Raw genomic sequence first — 23,467 nt, 5'->3', positions numbered from 1 at the left:
TTCCTTCCTTCCTTCCTTCCTTCCATCCTTCTTTCCTTCCTTAATAGGTCTTGCTAAATTGCCCAGGTTTGCCTTTAATTCAGGATCCTCCTGCCTCAGCCTCCGAAGTAGCTGGGACTACAGGTGTGTACCACCATGCCCAGCTAAAAGACTTCATTTTAGTACAGAGATTTCTGTGGTGCAGCTAAGTGAACTGGCACCACGGTTGACTGAAGAACATTTGCAGCTGCTGCTGGACACTTCTTCTGCCCACTGAGATAACCACAGACCAAACACCTGGTAAAGCATGAGACAGATGTAATTCCATGATTAAAGAGATTGCTCAACTGATTTCCATGGGGGGGTGGGGGGCAGGAGAAAATTTTTTGTCAATGAAATTTTAAGTCTAAAAATGACTTGCAATTGAATGGTTTTAATTGTTAGGTGAAGATTTATTATCTAGGTCTTACAAAAGGAAATCCCTAGGGCATCATAGATGCAAAGCCTGAAAAATAAAGGACATCAGAAGTCATGCTTGAGTAAGGGGGAAAGATTGTCCCCATTCCAACATACACTCCCGGGCCGTTGAAGGAAATGTTTAACCACTGAGGATTCTGCATGGTAGTGTGGCATTGCTTATAGCTTGAGGAAGCTATAGTTCAGGTTCTGTGGAGGACCACCTAGGTGACTTTCCTTGAAAGAGGAGCGATTGCCTCCATTTGGGCTGAGCCTGATCCTATTTCCATGTATTGATATGTACAGAGCTGGCTAGGGACCCTTTCCTTGTCCCTTCAATTGGCTTTAAACAATGAATATCTGTCTAGCTGAGTTGGTGATGGTAATTCTTAGAGATGGCAGGTGTGTTTTCCTGGACTCCCATTGTTCCCAGGAGTGAGCTGGGATGAAGTGGGATGTGTGAACCAGTGCTCCACGTTGTCGGCTGGGATGAGCCTTGGGATAGAGGCTATGACTTCCTGGGGCTTCAAACATTACACATCAGAGCTGAAGCACCGATCCCAAAACATTAGATACTATCTCAGTTGTGTTATGCAGATTACTCTTTCTGCATATCCTTGTCTCTGCCTTGGCAGAGGTGATTTCAGGCCCCCTACCTAGCCCAGCTCATGGCACTCACCTACTTCCCATGGTTCTCACAGTCACTCATCCTCAAGCCACTCCCTTCTTCATGAATGAATAAAACCTGGGTTTGGCATTGGGTCGAAGACTTTGGTTCTCGATGGCCATCATCATGGCTAGACTTAGGACTCCTTGGCTTCCCGTAACTACAAATATGTCTTAATGTCTTTATTCTCACCGTGGGTCACACTGGAAGTGGTAGATTGGAATTAACTCACTAGAATTCCAATAATTTTTCATGGGTCTACAAATACAAACTTCCTGGGTGGCGATGAGAACTGGGAGGTGGTCTCTATAAGGTTTACTCCATTCACAGGGAATCTAAGAAGGGAGGGTTCCACCTCCTTTCTTCAGTTGTGGTTTGAAGAAGGAGACCACTTTGCTCATGGTAAGTGAAGTGAACAGATGTGTGGATGATTTTAGCTAGAAAGGTGGGAATTCAGATTCTAGTTGGCCAATTTTGGCTCTTTAGTGATTCTGTATCTCAATATGTTTTCTCCCACTTACTAGTAATGGCTACCAAAAAAAGCTGGGGCTTCCCATGCATAAGGCACAGATGTAAGCAATGGATGCATGCTACTCCACCTAACCACGCAGTGACGCAGTGGCCATGTGCAGAAAAGAGTTGGCATGGCCTGTGACTGCTGCTCTGCAGGCCTGGCCTTGGCTGGGGCTGGGAACTTTAAAGAAGTCCTACCATTCCATGGCTAGGGCAGTTCACTGTGCCTTCACTGTGTACCAGGAGTCAGTTCATGCTGAATACCCACTTTCCTTCTGGGAATCTGGGACTTTGGTGTATGCTGGACACAGGGTACTGAGTGAGCAGCCCCTAGCCAAAAAATGGTAGAGTTGCTAATGAGCTTCCCAGCTAGACCACAGTTCATGGCTGTCATCACTTATCCTTGGAGGAGTTACAGGTGTGCTTTGTGACTAACCTGGGAGGGGAATCTTGGTAGCTTGTGCCTGATTTCCCTCCTGATCTGGATTTGCATCCTTTTGCCACAAGAGAATTTAGCTGCGGGCAGAACTATATGCTGAACCCTTTTGGTCCTCCCAGTGAGTCACTAGTCTGAAGGCAGGCTTGGGATTTCCCTCCCTCCAGGTGTGTGGCATTATCACAATCTTCATTGTACAGGTGAGGAAGCTGACTCATAGAAAGGTTAAGTAACCATATTAAGGTTACACACCAGGGCCATGGCACAACCAGGATTCAAATGGTTGCAGACTGTCTCCCCAGCTCTGGCTTCTAACCTCATGGAGGCCCCAAAATTATTCTACTATTATTCTATTATTACTTTTCTACTATTACTCTATTATTACTACTTTCCTTGCTAAAAGGTTGAGTATAACATGGGGTGCATTTGCTCCGAACATACCAAGCACTCAGTATAATACGTTTACCCTGTCATTATATTATCATGCACATTCCAGTCCTGCCTCAGTTACTTTTCTCTCCTTGCTGAGACAAAATACCTGACACCCATAATTAAGGAAGGAAAGGTTTATTTAGCTCACAGTTTGTGGAGGTTTCAGTCCATACTTGGCTGGCTCCAAGGCAGAGTGGCACATGGCAGAGGGCAAACGTTCATGGCAGCAAAAGATAGCAAAAGCAACAAGAGCAAAACGGGGGAGCAACGGCAAGAAGCCTCTTTCTCTCCCTTACATTGTATGCAAACTACCCACCCCAGGGCAGGTGTAGTTCTCACACCCATAATTCCAACATTGGATCATGAATGAATCATAAACTCTAGAAACCTGCCCCATAACTGTATGAGGCTTTGTGGGGACATCCAGACACAAACCATAACAAGTCCCTTCCACCTACTAGTCAGAAAATCTCTGAAGCAGTTTTCACAGTCCCACTAACAAACAGAATGTCCCTGAGATGTTGAAAAACCTTTCAGGCAAAGGCACAAGAATGGCATGGAATGCTTTCTGCTTCTTTTGTGCTTGGTAAACAATGATATCTACTATGATGGCTTTCTTTATAAGACAAATGAAGCTTCCACATTTCCCCTCCTCTCTCTTTACCCTCTCTGTAGCCTCCTGGTCTCAGCTTGGAGGGGTTCTCTACCTCCAGGGGATGGTGAAGAAGTCAGTTCAGCAGGCTGGGTGTTTAAAGAGCTGAGGGGAGAAGTAGGAAGGGGGTGGGAAGTCCATGGAGAGCCTCCTCTCATTATGGTAGCCAAATTTCTACCTACCCAGCCCCCTCTTACCACAGAAGAGATAACATTCTGTTTGCTGAAATTCTTGTTTCTCAATTACCTCTTACTCCTTCCTATGTTTCATGCCTTCTCGTTAATGCAGAAGTTAACTTCTAGTCCCTACACACACACACTGAGGAAACCAAGTGGCCCCAGCATTCCATGGACCTACTCTTATATTCCTTTCAGAGAAACACAGCTCATCCTGCTGAATACCTGTCCATGGCTACTCTTAACATAGTAGACCAAGATGTGCCAGTTAAAGATGAGCTAAGGCATAGTACCTCTGTGGGGCAGGGCAGGGATGGGGGGCAAGAGGAAGTAAAGAAAGAGGTTTCTGATTTAAAACCTCATGCTCCCCATCTACTCCTTGAAATTCCCTTTGCTAGAGAAGCAAAGTGTGAAATAGGGCTTCCAAGATAAAGGGCAGGTGAGTGGTAGTGGCTTGGAATTATACTAGTTGAAAGCAGTGAAATCAAATCCTTCCCTGTAAGCCTAGTTTGAATAAAGAAAAATTAGGGGGCTGGGGATTTAGCTCAGCGGCAAAGCGCCTGCCTGGCAAGCGCAAGGTCGTGAGTTTGGTTCCCGGTACCGGAGAAAAACCAAAAAACAAAACAAAACAAAACAAAACAAAAAAGAAAAATTAGAAGGAGCCTATGGACACTGAGTACTTGAAAATAAGGTTTGGTCATAACAAGTCCCCCATCCCCACCCCAAGAATGGAATTTAGGAAGAAAAGCAAACAAAGAGTCACTTTACACATGGTCTACTTTTCCATGGGATAGCTCTTGCTGATCAGCACTTTAAAAGCAATGTGTGAGAGGTGGAAATCAAAACAAAACCCCCTGTCCTCAAATAAAATGCATTTTAGTTGAAGAAAAACCACATCTCCATACCAAAGGTAAGACCCACAGCAAGGAGTTGCCAGGCCATTGAATGAATGAACCCCTTCAAGCAGATGGCTTGGTCAGAAGACCTGGCTTTCTGCATAGCTGCATCATTTGCTCAGTTGCCCAAATTTACCTAAGTCACCTCATACACCCCACCGTAGGCTCCTCAATTTTTTTATCTGTAGATTGAGGGGCATAATGAATACTGCCCAGGACCACTGTGATAATTAAGTGAGATAATATGGGCTAATGTGATGAGAGAATTGTTCTTTAATACTATATGTAAGTGCTGGTTTTTAATATTTTAATCCAATGATGTTTACTAGCATCAAGATTGAAAACAAAGTTAAACATAAAGTAAAAGCCTAGTTGTCACTGTCCTGATCATTAAGAAAGGAGGATTACCTAAAGAGGAGACCTTGTACAGCTAAATTATAGATCGAAAGAGCATTGCAATAAACTGACTGTATGACTGGTTAAAATATTAACCTTAAAAAATTTTCAGCAGCCTTAATCCTTCCTCCCGGTTTTGTCTGGTTATAATCACACTGTGGCCTGCACAGACCGTGGACATCAATTAAGATTTAGGTCAAAGCCTCTGAAGTAACCAATCATTTAGCTTCTGGGATTAAGGAAGACAAAACCTTACCAATGGCAGGATAAGAATAACATTCCTTTCCATTGTAATCATCCTACATCAAGGAAATGTTTGAAACATAGGCAGCGTCAGATAATGTGCCTGTTAAAGTTATTATATGGTTGAACTTTAGAAAAATACAGCAGTACAAATGTGTTTTAACAATCTTTACTGCCGGGAAGAGTCTTGGAGAAAGGAAATTTGACTGAGCTCCCGAAGCCCCAGTGCACTCCTAAATAGGTCACCATGTTCAAGAGCCACCTTGCCTGTTGGATTCAGATCTATCTCCTAGGAGTCCCCCTACATACAACCATCATTCACACCTCCTGTGCTTTCTTTGCAAATGCTACAGGCTGTCATTAGTGTTAGGTTATGCTGCAATTAGCTGGTCTCTTGGCTTCTCTTACACAGAAGGAACTTCTTTTGCAGTGGAATTTTTTGGGTAATGGTTCTGTCTGATTTTTAACTCTTCCCTGGAGACTAAACCCCCAGCTCAATCCTTGGCAATGTGACTATAAGAGGGCCACATCATGGCTGGTCTGACCCTTAGCTTTTTTTTTTCCTTTTCTCTTGTTCCCTAATGACCATTTGCAAGGGGATGGAGGATAATCAGAAATCCAAATGAATGGAGAGGGGCTGGGGATTTAGCTCAGCGGCAAAGCGCTTGCCTGGCAAGCGCAAGGTCGTGAGTTTGGTTCCCGGTACCGGAAAAAAACCGAAAACCAAACCAAAACAAACAAACAAAACAACCCAAACCAACACAAAACACAAATGAATGGAGAAAGGGAAAACAATAAAGATTTGGTTAACCTGCAGGAAAAAAAATCAATTGACTCTATTGACTATATTTATTCCTGGGATTGGATTCCCCATTAACACAGAAAATAGAGATGGTACTACCGTGAACTTTCTTCTATTTATTCACTAGTCATGCTGTGGTGACTTCCACAAAGCCTGGGTACTTCACAAGTTGACACCTAATGAGACAAAGGTGCCCAATACTTTTTCAACTTGAACTCCACTTGAAAAAAGTTCATGCTATTAGAGACGATGCTTGTTCCAGTCCCTAATGCCGTAGGAACTCAGTACATATTTGGTGACTAAGGACAGATACACAGGTTGATCTACTGTCTTGGTTACTTTTCTCTCATTGCTGAGACAAAATACCTGACACCCATAATTAAGGAAGGAAAAGTTTAGTTAGTTTACAGTTTGTGGAGGTTTCAGTCCATACTTGGCTGGTTCCAAGGCAGAGTGGCTCATGGCAAAAGGCAACTGTTCATGCCGGTGGAACACAGCAAAAGCAGCAAGAGCAAAAGGAAAGAGTGGAGGCAAGCGGGCTCTTTCTCTCCCTTACTTATGCAAACTATCTGCCCCAGGGGTGGGTGTAGCACTCGCACCCATCATCCCAGCTATGGATCAATCAAAAATCTAGACGCCCACCCCATGACTGCAGGAGGATTTTTGGGGACATGCAGTCACAAACCATAACATCTACCTAAGAACACAAGAATACAAGTTTACAACATTTTCCTCTCTTTCATTTTAGTGCTTTTACCCACCTGCTCCTATTTATCATGTAAGTGATAAACATCATTCTAGCCCTTCTTTTTCTTCAAAGTCTTTATTGTTATTAGTACATGTTTGCAGTGCAGAATGATTACATTCATTGTGGGGAGTTGGTACATGTGCATAACATGTCTTAATTCTTTTTACCTCCCTTTCCCCTTCCCTCTTTCTTTGCTCCCTCCACCTCTTGGTCCCTTCCCATTTGCAAACGATCGATCTCTCTGTTTCCTAATATCTGTCTTTTATTTTTATCTTTAACTTAGTCATCCTTTGGGTTTCTCATACGGGAAATTAAAGCTTGTGAGCAGTCGTGAACTTGCACTACGCGAGAAGCCCTTGGGTTCCATTTTGGTTCTTCATACTTTTAAGGAATTCTCTTTTCTTGTCAAATCCTACTTATTCTTTAGTCCCTTGTCTTCTCTGATTTCCTGTCTTGCTCTCCCTCCTCTAGGTAATAGGGATCAGGCCCTTAGTGTTGGATATTGCCTTAGGCTCATTCAGAACCATCCCTTATAAAACCTTCACAAACTCCCAGGGAGGGAGAACTCTCCATATTTCCTTTTTTTTTTTTTTTTTTTTTTTTTTCAGATCAGAAAGTAACTTGGTCCACAGCACAGGGGGTAGGTGGGAGAGGTGGGATTTGAACTCACACAGTTGGCTCCAGAGTCTGTCTCAAACACTCTACCACTCCTTCTAGCTCCTTTGGATAGGCCCATTTCCTGACCTCCAGTAGTCACATCTCAACTTATGCTGCTTGCTAATTACTTCCTGACCATTCCCACACTGCAGAGAAAGGCTTGCCTCAGATGGGATGCACATTACCACTTCTCCCATTGCCTACAAGGTTTTCGCTTTGCTGTTAATTTTTAAAAATTGGTTAAGTTTATTGGTACATACGAATGAACTAGTTGAGCAAATAAGCCAAACAAAAACAGTCGGGGGAGGTCAGCCTTGTGAGGGGATGCACAGGCTTGATTAAACTGAGACTATCTTAGAAATACATTTCTAACGTCACATTTTGTCATACACATAAATGCACACCCGCCCCCCCAATGCAGCACTAAAGGCAACTGAAACTATTTTTCCTCACAAAAAACAACATAAACTCCATGGAAAGTAGCTAAAGACTGACAGTGGCTTCTGTCCAAGGATGAGGCAGATGAGGGAGATGAGGGAGACCAGGGAGGGAAGGGAAAGGGAAGGTAAAGAGGATTCAGAGGCTCCTCCTCTTCAAGTTCCACCACCTTGAAATAGTGCCAAACTTTTAACAATTGGGCGTTTAAAGGCCGCGTATCAAACCCAGGTCCAAGGATGACCTGTAGCTTGTGACAGTCAGACACACTAACTGAAGTGTGATGTTCTTTGGCTGTACTCATATGCCATGGCCTATGTCACTGAGCAGCGAGCTAGCGTGGGCACATTTATTGTAAGAAAATAGATTCTTGGTTCTAAGCAACTTGAACTACTGCCTTTCTTCCTTCCTGTCTTGCTTCCTTCCTTTCTTCCTTCCTTCCCCTCCCCCTCCCTCTCTTCCTTCCTTCTTTTTTTCCTTCCTTCTTTCTTCTTTTCTTTCTTTCTTCTTTTCTTTCTTTCTTTCTTTCTTTCTTTCTTTCTTTCTTCTTTCTTTCACCTTCCCTCCTTCCCTCCTTCCTTCCTTCTTCCTTCCTTCCTTCTTCCTTCCTTCCTTCTTTCCTTTCTCTCTTTGTTTCTTTCTTTCTTTTGCACTGGGCATCCTACTCAGGACCTCAACTTGCCAGCCAGGCACTGTGCTGCTGAGCTACATTCCTGGCCCAATGCCTTTATTGCTGATGTCTGACCTTTCTTCAGACTAAAAATAAAAATTAAAAAAAACGATGAAAAACAAAGGCTGTAAATAAAGAATGCAAACAAGGAAACATTTTATGCCTTCCCTAAATAATCCTTCTAAAATTATAACACCTTAAGGAAGCGGTGCTTTGAACTGTTTTGCCATAAAAGGTAAAGAAATTGTGAAGAAAATGAAATAACTGTATACAAAAGACTCTGGACATTTTATTTTAGATGCCATTGGATGTGATGGGTTCATCCCCAGTCTTTTATAGCTGAATTACATGTGCTTTTGAAAGTGGCATAATGGAGAGCATGTTGTGCATAGTGGCTGTGATGTCTTTATGGACATCAGATAATGTAGATCTGCATCCCCACGGGACAACAGAATCCATGAAGCCACAACCTGTTCATTTCTTTACTATAGCCCAATACCACATTTAGAAGGGAAAATTAGATGTGATTAACTTGAGCTGTACTTGCAGTGGGTTTAGTCTTGAAAGCAGAAAAGCTACTGCACATATTTTAAGTACCTGGAACCGCCTCTGCACTTCCGTAGGAGCCACTTCAGGATGGGCTTTGTTTATTCAGATTTCCGTGGAGTTCCAAGTACCTAAAACAGTGTGTGGATCACAGTGGGCTGTGAGCAAATGTTAGATAAATAACTGCTAAATTAGTTCCTGAAATGAGATATAGAATCTGTGAAGGTTAATTTTATGTATCAATACGCCTAAACCAAAATACCTACATAATTACATTTGGTGAATCATTATCTGAATGTTGCTGTGAAGCTGTTTTATTATTTTATTTTGGATGAAATTAACATTTAAATCAGCAGACTTTGAGTAAAGCAGGCAACCTTCCTACTGTGGTGGGCCTCATCTGATCAGCTGTAAGCTTTAGCAGATACAAATCTGACTTTCCCGGATCAACAAGGAATTCTGCCTTCAGATGACTTTAGACTTACACTGCAGTATCCATTCTTCTTGTTCTCCAGCCCACTAATGTGAGACTTGTCAGCCTCCATAAGTATGTGTCAGCTCTGTAAACCCTCTCTCTCTGAACACACACATACACACACACACACACACACACACACACACACACGATGGTCCCCAATTTGAACTGAGGACTTTACTACTTTATCATGGTGTGAAAGTGATTGATACACATTCAGTAGAAGCCGTTATTTTGACTTTTGCATTTGAATCTCTTCCCCTAGTGATATGTGGCCTGGTCCTCTGTCCAGATGCTGGGCAGAAGCGACAGACCATAGGTCGCCATCAGCCACACTGTCACAAGGGAACCCCACTGACACTCCACCATGCTCTGTGCTGCTGTGCTGCTCAGCTAAGATGCTTGGTAGGTTAGGTGGATTAAGTGAATTTCCCACTCACCAGCTTATGGTGGGTCCATCGGCCCATAACCCCAGCACAAAGCCAAGAAACACACATACATTTATACATGCACACACGCACACTACTCGTCTGGAGACTATTGCAGACTAATGCAGTACCTTTCATTCATTTACTCTCTCAATGAGCTGATCAGTAGTTGTCATTTACCAGGAATTGTTTTCACCTGCTAAGACCCTACAACCCTCCCCCAACCCCTCAAGCCAGGCTGATGATACAACCCCTGAAGGAAGCCCTTAGCTACAACTTCTCCACTGTGACGCAGGGACAGAGTACGTCATCTCCTCAGCATTTCATTTCTCCCCTGGAGCACATTTCTACCGTGGAGTAGTTGCTGAGAGATCCCTGAACTTGCTACAGCCAAGGCCTGCTGTGGTGCTGTGAGGCTCCAGCTCCATGCTGTGCTTGCAGGGGAAACGTTCCCAGGGTGACGCAGAGCCCCTGACTGTCTCACTTCCTCTAACTGTTTCCACTCACTGCAAGCAAGGCTGTGGGTGGGGAATTTCAGAGACACAGAAACTGGCCCAAGGGTTACTGAAGGTTCACAAACACTCCCATTTGATGACTGTGTGGTTGCTATACTGCAAGGAAAAAGTGACAACAGAAGATACATCAGTGCAAGCTTCCAGGGCACAGAGCGGGAATGTGGTCCTCTTTAGGATCATGCAGAGGGATTAGCACTTATGGTGCCGGTCTGGGGGCAAAGATTCTGGAAATGCGGTATTCACATAGATGCCGCACCAGGGCCGGTGTGGCAGGGGAAGTGGACAGTGAAAGTAAACGCCTTGATTCGCAGGTAATCAGCGTGGGCTGGTCCTGGCACAAGTTTCTCCTTTTGTATGTCCGAGAATCCTCTCCACCTTAGGGAGTCATTTTACCCCTTCCTTCCCCTCCAATGGAAAGCTCCATCCCTCCCTTGATGTCTGGGTCCTTCCGATGCTTAGGTCTCTAATTCATGCATCTCTAAAACCTGCTTCTGACTTGAGGTGAAAATCTGCATCTCTACAGGTGGTATTTTGCGCATGACGGAGGGTGAAATTTGAGGCCAACTGTGCCTTCCCGAAATCATAACTGTAAGCTGGCATCCTCAACAATTAACATGTCACTTGACAGTAATTACAAGCAGATTGTCATATGTTCCTGTAATGGGGTGCTAAAGAGCTGTGAAAATGAATTATCAACATTAACACCTCCTCTGCATTTTCGCAGTGCTGGGAATGGAACCCAGGACCTCGGTCATGCTATGCAAGTGCTCTACCACTGAGCACACTCCCTGGCCCTCATGCACACCTCTGGCCCTCATTTTATATCAACAAGTAACCCTCAGAAACATGTTATTGAACCAAAGAGCAAGTCCTGGAAGACTGCATGCAGTTACAGTTCTCAGGTAAAAATAAACCAAATGTAAGTTATATACATATACATATACACATGGGCCAGACATATTTCAAGATCAAGCCATAACCACAGGACCAACATAATGAAAAGTAAAATGTCTTTGTCTTGTAACTTAGCCATATTTCTGTAACTTGTACTGGGTCAAATTATCCTATTTGTGTTCAGTGGCTCGGAAATTTTGACCAAATGAGTTATAGGGGAGACAGAGAGGCGGGCAGGGTAGAGGTCATTTACAGCAGAAAGCGCCTTCGCACAAGGCAATTTCATCTGAAGTCATGTCACTCTCCCTGAAATCATGCTTTGCCTTTTGTCCCAGGGGTGTCAGAGGGGTTGAGGAGAACGTTCCTCACTCCAGTTCTTGAATGGATCCAAGGGATATCAAAACACAGGTGTCTAAGGTCAAGGGCATAGAGAACAACACACTGAAGTACAAGCACATAACGCATAACCACGTCTTGGTTAGCTATGGTCTGCATCATAGATGAAGGTAACCCTGTAGGATTATAAGGGAGCAACAATTCCAGTTCTCTAGTGAAATAATAACCATTGTGATGTCATAGCTGATATGATGTCATAGCACAACACATTACATGTTCATGGTAGTGCTGTGTTACTGGATAAAAATATAGAATGTCCAATCACAACAGCACATGACACTTGAAAATAAATGACTATGTTACTGGTTTATGAACTTACTAAACTGTAGCATAATTTTAGAATATGTCCCTTCTCTTTACAAAAAAATGTATACTGGAAAACAATCTGCCATATGATACCAGTAGCAGCCTCACAAATTGCTGTTCACTGCATCTCTTGATTTTATCACTTTTCTTTTGTGTTTGATTTAATCTTGTATTGTGTTGTTTATCACAGCAATACATACACACCCATGTTTATAGCAGCCAGTTTGTAATAGCTAAATCTTGGAAACAGCCCACATGCCCATCAACGGATGAATGGATAAGGAAGATGTGGGTTTTTTTTTTTTTTATGTAATGGGTGCTACTTTGCCATAAAGAAGGATAAGCTTGAGATATTTCTAGTTAAATGGCTGTGCCTTGAGACTATACTCTTAAGTGAAATAAATTGGACAGACATGTTTAAATACTTCATTGTTTCTTTTATGTGAGAAACTGAAAGGGTAAATAAGGACCAAGATGTATAATAGATATTAGGAAATGGAAAGAAAATATTCAGATGGGAAGAGGAGCAAGGGAGGGAGGAACGGAAAGGAAGGAAGGGAAAGAAAACAATAGAAGGAAAAATGGAGACAAATCTTTTGTAAATAAGGAGGGTAGAGGGGTTCAAGGGAGAGGAGCGGGTTGGGGAAAACAGAAGAAACAAGATATATTATGTACAGGTACAAATTCCCTATGATGAATGTGCTCATTATGGATATCTAAAATGTACCAAAAAAATTAATAAAAAATTTACTGGAGAGCAGAAAAAAAATGCAGCAGCTAGGAAAAAACCACTGAGATGAAATTCACTTAACATAAAATCAACCATTTAAAGGGAACAGATCAATGAAGTTCCACACATTCGCAATGTTGTGCAGCTACCACTTCTGTCTAGTTCTGGATAAAGCTCCTCCTCCTCCTCCTCTTCTTCCTTTTCTTCCTCCTCCATCTGGTTTTGTAAAGAGCCTTTGCACTGAGCTACATCTCCAGTCTTTTCATTTTTCATTTTTTTGACAGGGTTTTGTGAAGTGCTAAGTTGCCCAGCCTGGGTTTGAACTTGTGCTCTGGCCTCAGCCTCCCAGAATGCTGGGGAGACAGGCTTGCACCACCATACCTAGCTAGTTCTGAAACATTTTTTTCTCCTCAAAGGACAGAAAGTCCCTTGAGCAGTTTCTCCCCAGGTTTACCTGCCCCAAGCCCTAATAACCACCAACCTACATTCTCTCTCCATTGGTTTCGCTCCAGAGGACATTTCATAAATTGAAGATTCATTAGGCCTCCCCCCCATTTTTAAGGTCACGAATGGCATAGCAGAAGTGAGTGGCAGGCAAGTGAGCAAACCTCCATCTGTATTCACAACTACTCCCCGTCACTCCAGCAGTGGCATTAGATTCTCAGAGGAGCACTAACTTTATTGTTAACTGTGCATACAATGGATCTAGCTTGAAAGCCTCTTGTGAGAATCTAATGCCAGATGATCTGAGGTGGAGTTGAGGCGGTGATGCTAGTGCTAGGGTGTGGCTACAAATATAGATTAACATTAGCAGAGAAGTTTGATTGCAGAAACTGTGATAAATCAATTGCCCACAGACTCCTATCAAGACCCTATCAGTGGGGCTGGGGATTTAGCTCAGCAGCACAGCACCTGCCTGGCAAGTGCAAGGTCATGAGTTTGATTCCTGGTACTGGAAAAAAAAAAAAGAAAGACCCTATCACTGAGCAGCAAGTGACAAGTCAGTTGCATCTAGTGGCAGGCTTTATAGTGGTAGCGAGTTGATGCACATCAGTTGTACAGCTGCATCTGGTGGCATGGCCCACTCACTATTTTATTTATCACTTCCATTTGCATCTCTTTCCCACACTGTCCACTTGTCTCAGACGCAGGTTTGGTAAACTCACAAGCTAAGCCTAGCCAAAGTGAGTAAAATTCAAACATTGCTGGCCAGCGTCTTTGGAAAGAGGGAAAGAATCGATGTTAAGACAGCAGAAAACATTTAGATTGCTAACAAATGTTTATAGCAGCGCAATTTGTCATAGCTAAATTGTGGAAACAACCCAAATGCCCATCCACTGAGGAATGGATAAAAAAGATATTTTTATATAATGAAATATTGCTCAGCTATAAAGAAAGATAAACTCGAGGCTTTTATAGGAAAATGGATGCTACTAGAGACCATATTCTTTTTTTTTTCCAGTACTAGGACTTGAACTCATGACCTTGTGCTTGCAGAGCAAGTGCTGTGCTGCTGAGCTAAATCCCCAGCACCTAGAGAACATATTCATAAGTGAAATAAGTCAGACTCACATGTGTAAACATCATATTGTTTTCCTAGAGTAAGAACCTGAAAGAGTAAGTAAAATCTGAAAGGGTACAATAGACACTGTAAAGGAAAAGAAGCTGCTCAAAAGGAAAGAATGACTGGGATGAGGGAAAAGAGAAAAGAAAAAAGGAAGGGAAACTATATATATATGTATGTATATATATACACATACACACGATAGCTAAGATAATTGTATTATTAATTTCTATTGCTTTATTGAAAAGAACAATTAATGTTTAATTGTTTGATCAATCTTACCTGCCTATGTTTATTTATCTGAGTAATCAGTTTTTTTATTTTAAAGAAAATAGTACAAAAAAGAACAAATTGAAAAATACAAACAAAACAAAGGAAAGACATTAAAAATGATACAGAGTTTCAAACCAAATGATAGAGATTAACAGTGGTTGTTATATTACATAGTGTTACCTTCAATGAAGTTGCTCAGATTACCAGATGTAAGAATAGAAGATGAGTGACCAGTTGAAAGACAAAAGTATGTAATACAACAACCGTTATTAATTTCCTAGCACCTTGTCTGAAATTCTGTATTGCTTTTATTATGTTGTTTTATGACTTTGTGTTTATTAATTATGCTTTTGTTTTTTTCTCTTTAATATAAAAAAAGATTGATAACAAAAAGAAAGCTACATCAAAAAACTATATCAAGTTCTATTTAAATTATGGGTTCACAGCAACAGGTCACATTCTCCAAGCTACTTTGTATAATATGTGACAACTGGCTGCCCGATAAAGCCATGAAACCTACAAACCTCCTTCACCACATGCAGACCAGGAATCCTGCATTAAAAGCTTTCAAAAGAGAAAGAAATGTGAACACAAAGAACAGAAGCAATTATTAAATGGTACCACTCCATCAAATGTGTCTACACTGACAGCATAATTCTTGATGGCTCACCACATTACTAAAGCTAAGAAATCTTTTACTGCTGGAGAGTGGGTCCTATCTGACACCAAGGACATTTGTCATGAACTCTCAAAAGGTGGTGGGTGTTCCTCTTTTGACTAATACAACTAGATGAATTGATGGAATAAAGAGGATACTGAGACACAGTTGTTAGTCAGGATTAATGAGTCGCCATAGTACACAATCTGGGTTGAGAAGTCTACCCATGTTGCCAACGAAAGAAACAGTGGTTGTTTTAGTGTGGTATATTTTTCAGGTGGATGTGCACGGGGTATGTTATGCATATTTTTGTTGTCACCCAGTACCACAGCTTCATAATTATTTGTCTTTGAACTTTTCCTTACATGTTAGGAAAAGTGAATTTCGTATCAAAATATGCATGGACAGAGTAGCTGCCATGACTGGATGGCTTTCTAGTTTCACTACTCAGGTCAAAGAGATTGCTTAGGAATGTAATTATATGCACTATACCATCCACAGACATGTGCTAGTTAGCCAAAAAATGTACCTGAACTTAACATTTTGCAGGATATGATTAAAATTATCAACTGCATTATAGAATATGCCCTTAACTCATGTCTGTTTCACAGGTCTGTGAGGAGATGGACCCAGAGTACACATATCTCTTATACACAGAACTGAGATGCCTTTTTCACTTCTCTGACCAGTAGATTGCTGGTCAGTTTTTGAGTTACAAGAGCCACTCTAGAGATTTCTTTTAGAATAACAGTCACCACTGGCAGCACATTTCAGTGACACATAATGGGTCAAAAACCTTACTTGTGTGAAATATTCAACCTGTTCAATGAACTAAATCTGTTATTTCAAGGAAGAACAATAACTATGTTTAAATTGGCAGATTTAGTGGCTACATTCGAAGCTCAATTGAATTATAGGAGTGACAAGTGAACATTAGGCATTTGGACATGTTGCAAACATTAGCAGAATTTGAAAGATAAGGAGCCAGGACTTTCTTTTTTCCCAGCTGGTGCATGATCACCTACCTCAGCTTTAAAGAGAGTTTGAGAATTACTTCCCAACCACCAAGGACCCTTGAACTGGGAAGGAATGGATCTATGACCTGTTTGTGAGCAAGCCAGGTGCTTTGACTTTGTCCATGCTAGAAGAGGATCAACTTTCTGAGATTGGAAATGATGGTGACCTTAATAGCATATGTGAGACAACTTCAAATCTTCATAAATTCTGGGTTAAAGTCAAGGCAGAACATCTTGAGATTGCCAAAAACCACTGAAAAATCTTCTTCCTTTTCTAACATCCTATCCTTGGGGTTTTCTGCAGTGTCAGCATCCAAAATGAGATTACGGGGGAGACAGGACATGAGCAAAACACTTTGAGCGTCCCTATCTCTCATCACCCAAGGATGGGACCATCGATTTGCAGCCAAACACACTCAATGCAGACTGATTCTGCATTGTGGTGAATTATATCACTTTTTCATAACTGTATTGATAATAGAAATAAAGAGCGTGATAAATATAATTGTCTGAATCATCCAAAAACCACTCCTTCCCCCACCACCTGTAGAAAAATTGTCTTCCGTGAAACTGGTCCCTGGTGCCAAGAAGGTTGGGGACTGCAGATTACATGAACTTTTATGATGGCTTCTTTTCCTGGGCATAGTGATTTCCCAGCTCATCTATCTTAGTAGTCAGTACTTGACTACTTTTAGTAACCAAGGGATAGTTTATTGTATGGATCTTCATAATGTGTTTATCTATTTGAGTCCCTGTTTGCAGTTCCTCTGGATACACAGTTGTTCCTTCGTATTCTTGGAGGACTTATTCTAGGAGTCAAATCTGTGGGTGATCAAGTCGCTTATACAAAATAGTGTGGCATTTGCTAAGAATGCTCAGACATTCTCCCATATCCCTGAAATCACGTCTAGGTTACTTACAGTACACAGTACAATGCAAATGCTGTGTGAAGAGTTGTTTTTGTGTGTTGTTTAGGATACAACGAGAAGAAAAGGGTTGCACATGTTCAGCGTGGATGCAATCCCCACTCCCTGTACTGTTGATCCATTGTTGGCTGAATCAGCAGGTATGAAACCATGGATATAGAGGGCTGACTGAGTTACTAAGACTGGGAATTGCTGGCTCATGAGGTAAATGTATGTTTAAATTTTTGTGAAATCTTCTTAGAGTTATCGGTAGCTTGTTCTCCTCTACTTCTATTTAAATGTTGGCATTGCTTGAGGTTCAATCCTACATTGTCCCCTCTTTTCTCATTTAGTACTCTACCTAAAAGCCTCTCACATATACTTATGGCTTTAATTACCGTGGATATGCCAAGGAGTCCCAGACCTCTGCTCTAAACTATATTCCAACCTGTCAACTGCCTAACTGACACCCGCCAGACTCTCTGAGCCATTAGTTTCAGAACTGGACTCATCTGTGACGTACAGACAGCCCCACCATCCATGTGGTCACCCCAGCCAGGAAAATGGGCATCATTTTTGACCACCCCTTTCCTTTCCTGTCCACCCCCCAGCCCTCTTGACCTTCCCTCTATTTGACCCTTTAATTTGTTCACTTCTGTCCTCACCATCTCCTCTGTATTCCTATAAATACACTTGCTTAGCTGTCCACATCAGCCAATTTCTAGTCTCTTTATCTATAGACATGGTTCCCCCATCAACTCTTCATGCCATAGTAAAGGGATTCATTAAACAAGCAGATTGGGTCATAGCACAACTAGCTTCTCCGCTAGGAGAATGTACAGCAGCATGTGTGATCCCAGCTGCACATTTCCTCTTTGCAGTCTCTCTGTGAGTCACTCCTCTCTTCCCTCGGGCCACACTGGCCTGATTTTGCCAGATGATCTCCCCCATCGGGTTTCAGTCTGGATGTTCTCTCTGCCTGGGACACCAGGAATCCCTCCACCTCTCTCAGTTCTCATCTCCGTCTTCCTAGGGAACCTCTGGGACTCTGGTCTTCATCATATTTGTGTAATTATCAATGGGGTTCAGGGCACGACACCCCAAAATATGAATGTGGGAAGAATGTGCTACTCTAAAATAGTCCTCTAAGGCGTATTTGTCATTTTGAGCTGACTGTTTTAACAAACCACAGACACAGCTCCAAAGATGGCTTGTTTGTAAGAGAAATTTGCCTCTGGGAAGGAAGTCTCCATGTGTAAGGGTGTATCCCTTTCTGTAAGAGGGGGAGAAGGATGGCTAAATTAATAGACTCTGATCAACAGAAGACACCCGCTTCAAACCTCGTAACAAACCTTCACTGCCCTCCTCTTCCCATCTAGTCATAACCGGGCTTTTCCCTTCGCCTTCCCATAATTTACCTTCATCACTGCCTACAGGAGCCAACCCCATTCCTTGTTGCAGTTTAGGATGGTACATGAGCCTTAATCATTGGGCTGCCTCTTTGAAACCCGTGCAGTTAAACTTTCTCTTTTCCTGGTTAATCTATTTTATGCCAATTTAATGCATAGACTGACCAGTCAAAGAATGTAGAAAGTGGGAGAAAGCAATTTTTCCTCCTCTATATTAATGTCTTCTTTTCTCCTGGACTATAAGCTTTTGTGGGGTCAGAGCAATGTCAGTTTTTTCCCTGTTCTGTAAGTTTTGATGTACACACTGACTGCTAGAAGAGTGAGTACTGTCCAGATCACTGTTAAATTATCATTAACAAGAACTTCTGGAGCTCTAATTAAAAACTGACTTCATATTTTTCCCTTGCCATCACTCTACTTTTCCCCATTCTTAGAACAGAAATGTCCTTGAAAATCAAGCTTGGAAGGAAACAGAAACAGGGAGGAAAGCCATTTGGCTGGATCCCAGAATTCTGTCAAGGACAACTACTTTTCACACTCCGTTCTAGGTGGGAAACCAGCTTCTGAGAGGAAGGAGGGGGTCTCTAAGCAGGAGTTATAAAGAGTAGAGCACCCTTCTCACTCTCCTCATACCACAGGGAAAAGACTGCACTCCATTCTCCACACAGCTGTGTACTACACCTTACCCTCTCAGAATGGCTCTGGCTTTCCTCTTTATAATTGTCTGTGCTCTTCATTTGGGAATACTTTTGGCAAAAAGGGGGGCTGTGACAAACCTTTTGTGAAAGAGAAGTGAATGAATGAATAAGTAAAATTAATGAATAAATATAGAGAAAAGTAAGGATGGAGCTGTCAGGGTCCCACAGCGTGGACGGGTAGAACACAGTGCAATTTTCCCCAAGTCTCTTTGAGATGATTCTAACGGCCAGGTCTCCGCAGAGCTGAGCTCCACATACAGAGCCCAGGTCTCAGCCACTGCTTCTTATTTCCCCTGAGTCATCCCCAGAGGAGCTGCAAATGATCTGGATGTAAATGATTCTAATCCACACACTAAAGTACTAAAAAGATTTGAGAAAAGTAACAGCTTAGCTCCTCCCAGGTAAAGTCTATGTGGTCGGCAGCAAGAGAGGAGGAGCCCTGTACACCAGGAAGCACCAACCCGGAAGATTGAAAAAGTAGAAATCAAACGAATTTTAAGTTACATTAAAACTAGCACCTGCAGATCTACTCCAAGGAGACCTGGAGTCACACATTCCTGCCTCAGGGTATGTGGAACCCTCTCAGTCCCAGCTGAAGGGTGTTAACAGTGGGGAAGCTCACCAAATGTTTGACACCAAGTCAGGAAGTAAAGGTCTGAGTGATTCCACCCCTCCCCCCGCCATAGGCCGCAGCAAGAGAACTCACCCAAAGGCAGAACCACTGCAGATGACCTTCATTCCCTCTCTCTGGGTGGGCATGCAGGGTGTGATAGCCAGTCCTTGTGCATAGTTATGCTTCCATCTCACTGCAGCAACTGGGGTTGCTTCTAAAGGCAGCTGTAAGCATTTCTGTACTGGGCAACCACACACATAGGATGTGAGTGGTGTATGCATGTGTGGGGTTTTCCTTCCGGTTGCTGTGAGGTGATGTTGTCTCAGTTCACTTCCTGTCTGCGCCTCTTCTTTTTTTTCTTTGTGAGACCTTCTGATATGCTGAGGATACTTTGCAATTTAGGGATAAGTAAAAATCTACATGTTATAGGGTCCATTTATTTTTTCTAGAAAGCTAGGTGATCCATAAATTAATATTGCAATGAAATTCTGTTGAAATGTCTTTTTCTTAGTGGGATAAACTTTCCAGGCTTCATTGAAAAAAAAAAAAATGGGATATTTAAAAGCCAGCTGAATTGGGGTTTTGCATTTTTAAGAATCCAATTTGTTCTAGAGGGTTCTACAACACTGACATTTCTTTCATATGCCAAGTAGTCACTGAGCTTGTCTGCTGTAACCAGAACCAGGATCACTCAGGGCTTGGTACCCAAATGGAGACTCTCCTGTTTACAGTGTGGTACAAAAGCTTAGATCTGTGTATGTGGGAGAGAATTTGAAAGCCACACAGCCCATAAACCTTTGTTCTCTTCTGTAGTTTCTGGCAGCAGACAAGCAGACAGGTTTTGAGGTGCGCCACCAGGATTTGAACTAAGGTTCTAACTTTACACACTTTTGTCCTTTCTATGCCTAAGCTTCCTCATCTGTAAAAGGGGAACAATCATAGCAGTGTTGTGAAATTTAAATGATTTAGTGTCTGGCATGACTCAAACCAGTCCTGTGTAAGTGTTTGCTATCTTTTTAATGGCAAATTTTTACTATCATCAGCTGAAACTTTTGCTTTTTATCCTTCTCTTCCTCATTTTTCATTCCTTGCTGCTGCCTAGAAGATGACTTGGGCACAGAGTGGATTGAGAGGAGAGAGAGGTTTCAACATCAAATGCTGCACCAGTAACTCAGTGGTACCTTCTGTCCCTGCTTCCGCTCCTGCTTGCTCTGTCCCCAAGGCAGGGAAAGAGGTTCCTGAGTTCCACCTCATCACACGCAGCTTGTGTAGTGTGTTGTTTTCTTGGAACTTCTTTTCTTTTTTTGTTTTCTTTGTTTTGTGATGCTGGGAATTGTACCCAAGGTTTCGTGCATGCCAAAAGCACACACTCTACCACTGGGCATAAGCCAGCCCCTCTTTCATTGCTTGGTTTTAATTTCCTGAAAGATTTTGCTGAAATTCAGAACCATGTCTTTTCTACTAGGTGAACTGGCATGAGTCTTGCTAAACAATATTCTGCCCATCAAAAGATGGCACTTTAAACAAATAAAGAAATATACACTTGGCTCAAGACCTTGTACAATTGGAACTTAGAAATACATCAAGAGTAAATACATCTATATTAATCGTCATACACATGTTGCATCTATAGTGAAATTAGCAGAATTCATCAAGATAGTCTGATATATTCTTTCTCTCTTCCTCTCCCTCCTACAAAGCCAATCTTGAATATATGCTATGTATCAGAATCTCTTCTAGATTCCAGGGAGAAATATTCTATTTCTAAGTTATATTTTACAAGGCAGAGTTTTCATACTAAATTGATGGAGGTAGAAGAAAAGTCCAGAAAGTACATGTTTTACCTAAATAAATGCATTTTACATTATATCACATCAGACAAGGAATTACTTTCTTTATCAAGCATTTAATTTTGATGTATAATCTAAATGTATAGATTTTAGAAAATATAATTTACTATTTTATAATATGACTTGAATATTAATACCATCAAATTGTCTTTATAAGTCTTGATGGTCTAGGTATACTGAAAAAGCTCAACTTGGGCTTGTTTTGTATAAAGTACTTTAGTCTTGCAATTTGATCATCCTTAATTCTATTTTTTCACTTATGTGGCTTCTTTTCTCACATTACGCTGCCTGATTTTACTGCTGCTGAATTTTTGAGAATGGAGAGTTTGTACTGTAAGGTGATATGAGTAGCTAAAATTTTTATTTGAAAACAGATCAAAATCATTTTAGAAAAGTAAGTTAAATATTTTTCCCATTTGGAAGATGCAAGGATTCTGTGTCTGTTTTCTTACTTACAACTTAAATTTTTTTTCTTCTTCTTTAGTTTTTGTTCTTTTCCTTTTCCTATTTGATTAGTGGCAGGTTATGCTACATGTCAACCTTTTGACAAGCTACAGATGGGATGGCAAAAAACAAACAGCTATAATTTCTAATTACTCTGTCCAGTGAAGACAATGTTTACACTTTTTCTTCATTTAAACAGTCTTCTGGACTGCTTTAATTAGCTTCATGCCATCTTCCCTAGCTTAGTTAGCCCCTCACAAAATGGTTTATAAGTACCTGTTAAGCAGTAGCCAAACCCCAGGCAATTGCTCTGAATCTGTCATGGATGTTTGGTCTAAGAAACAATCATCACATGAGGTGGAGCCTGAGGGGTGGGGAGAGATTTAAAAAGCTGAGGAATCTGTAGCCAAGGTGTATATGTATATTTGTGATTCCATTTGTTTGACTCATTTCCTGCCACAGCTGTGGACAGTATTTGCCTTGGGGAATCAGCTGCCCACTAAAGAATCTAAATGAACATGCTCTAGTTGGTTTGGCAAGTTTTAAGAAGGAAGTTCTCTGGGATTTTAAGGCATGCCTCATCCCTGCTTGGGAATGGGAGTCCATCTTGTGATTTTCATTTTTCATGAGGAAATCAGAATTTTAAAAGATCCAGTTTATTTGTCCTTTCAATAACTCTATTGACCTAAAATTTCTCCTGAGAGTTCCTGGGTATTCTTGATACATCAGTCCACAAGGCAAAGGGCCACTCTCAGGAATCTAGCCCCTTAGTAGGAAAACTACCTAGTGGACAACAGTTTCCATCAACCGGTTCACTCTGGGATTTTAAAGGTATTATTAAATATGCAGTATGATAAGTGAAAAAAATGAATGAGAGCCAGCTCCTTCCCCAAAAGAGGTTACAGTCTAATAGTGTTGTGGTTTCCATGTGTCACTGGAAATCCACGTGTGAGAAACTTAATCTACAATTCCTGTCATGGTGTTTGGAGGTGGAGCCTTTGGGAGGTGAATAGGATTCCATGAGGTCATGAGAGTGAGACCCCCATGACGGCTTTAGTGGCTTTTATAAGACAAGGAAGCGATGGGATAGGCTAGTGGAAAGAAAACAAGGAAAATCATAACTTTAAAATTATATTTTGACCCAAACTGCAGCCTCAGGACAAAAATCAAAGTCACCCACCTTCACAACGTCTTTTTTTCCAACTGGGAAACTCATTCCAAGAATTCCTGAGAGCTTTAAAGACACAATAAGACTGTAAATTGAGCCTGTGCTTTAAACCTGCAAATTGAACCTGTAATTTTCCTCCTGCAGATGGCCCTATTAGGTGGTAAGCATATCTCTGATCTTCACACAGGCAAATGGCTTGCATTGCAACCTAGCCCACATCCTAGATGTCTTGCGGACACCCCAAGAACACATAAAAACTCCCAGCTGAGACCATAATGGACCTCATTTCTAACTCTCCCACTTCCTTTTTGAGTGTGTACTCCTTTCAGCCTAATAAATCTTTCTCTGCCTTTCCCTGATGCTTCCTGCCATTCTTTTCTGTGGCATAAGTCAACAGTCGTACAGTCTGCCCCGTGGGTAG

The 23,467-nt window shown here is 41.7% G+C and overlaps 1 protein-coding gene across 2 annotated transcripts in view; it reads right to left on the bottom strand.

The window, feature by feature from the left end:
• The window catches only part of Nedd9 (neural precursor cell expressed, developmentally down-regulated 9), a 180,073-nt gene extending 160,226 nt beyond the window's left edge, over positions 1-19,847 (bottom strand). For both annotated transcript variants that reach the window (XM_013521849.1, XM_005398827.2), the window contains exon 1: positions 19,678-19,847. The gene's annotated coding sequence lies outside the window, so the exon portion shown is untranslated. The remainder of the gene's footprint in view (positions 1-19,677) is intronic.
• Between the last annotated feature and the right edge of the window lie 3,620 nt (positions 19,848-23,467).

Source organism: Chinchilla lanigera, unplaced genomic scaffold (assembly GCF_000276665.1).
Source record: "Chinchilla lanigera isolate Chin_1 unplaced genomic scaffold, ChiLan1.0 scaffold00064, whole genome shotgun sequence".
NCBI lineage: Eukaryota > Metazoa > Chordata > Mammalia > Rodentia > Chinchillidae > Chinchilla > Chinchilla lanigera.
The sequence above is the reverse complement of the archived record's forward strand: the minus strand, read 5'-3'. Positions and strand labels throughout refer to the sequence as shown.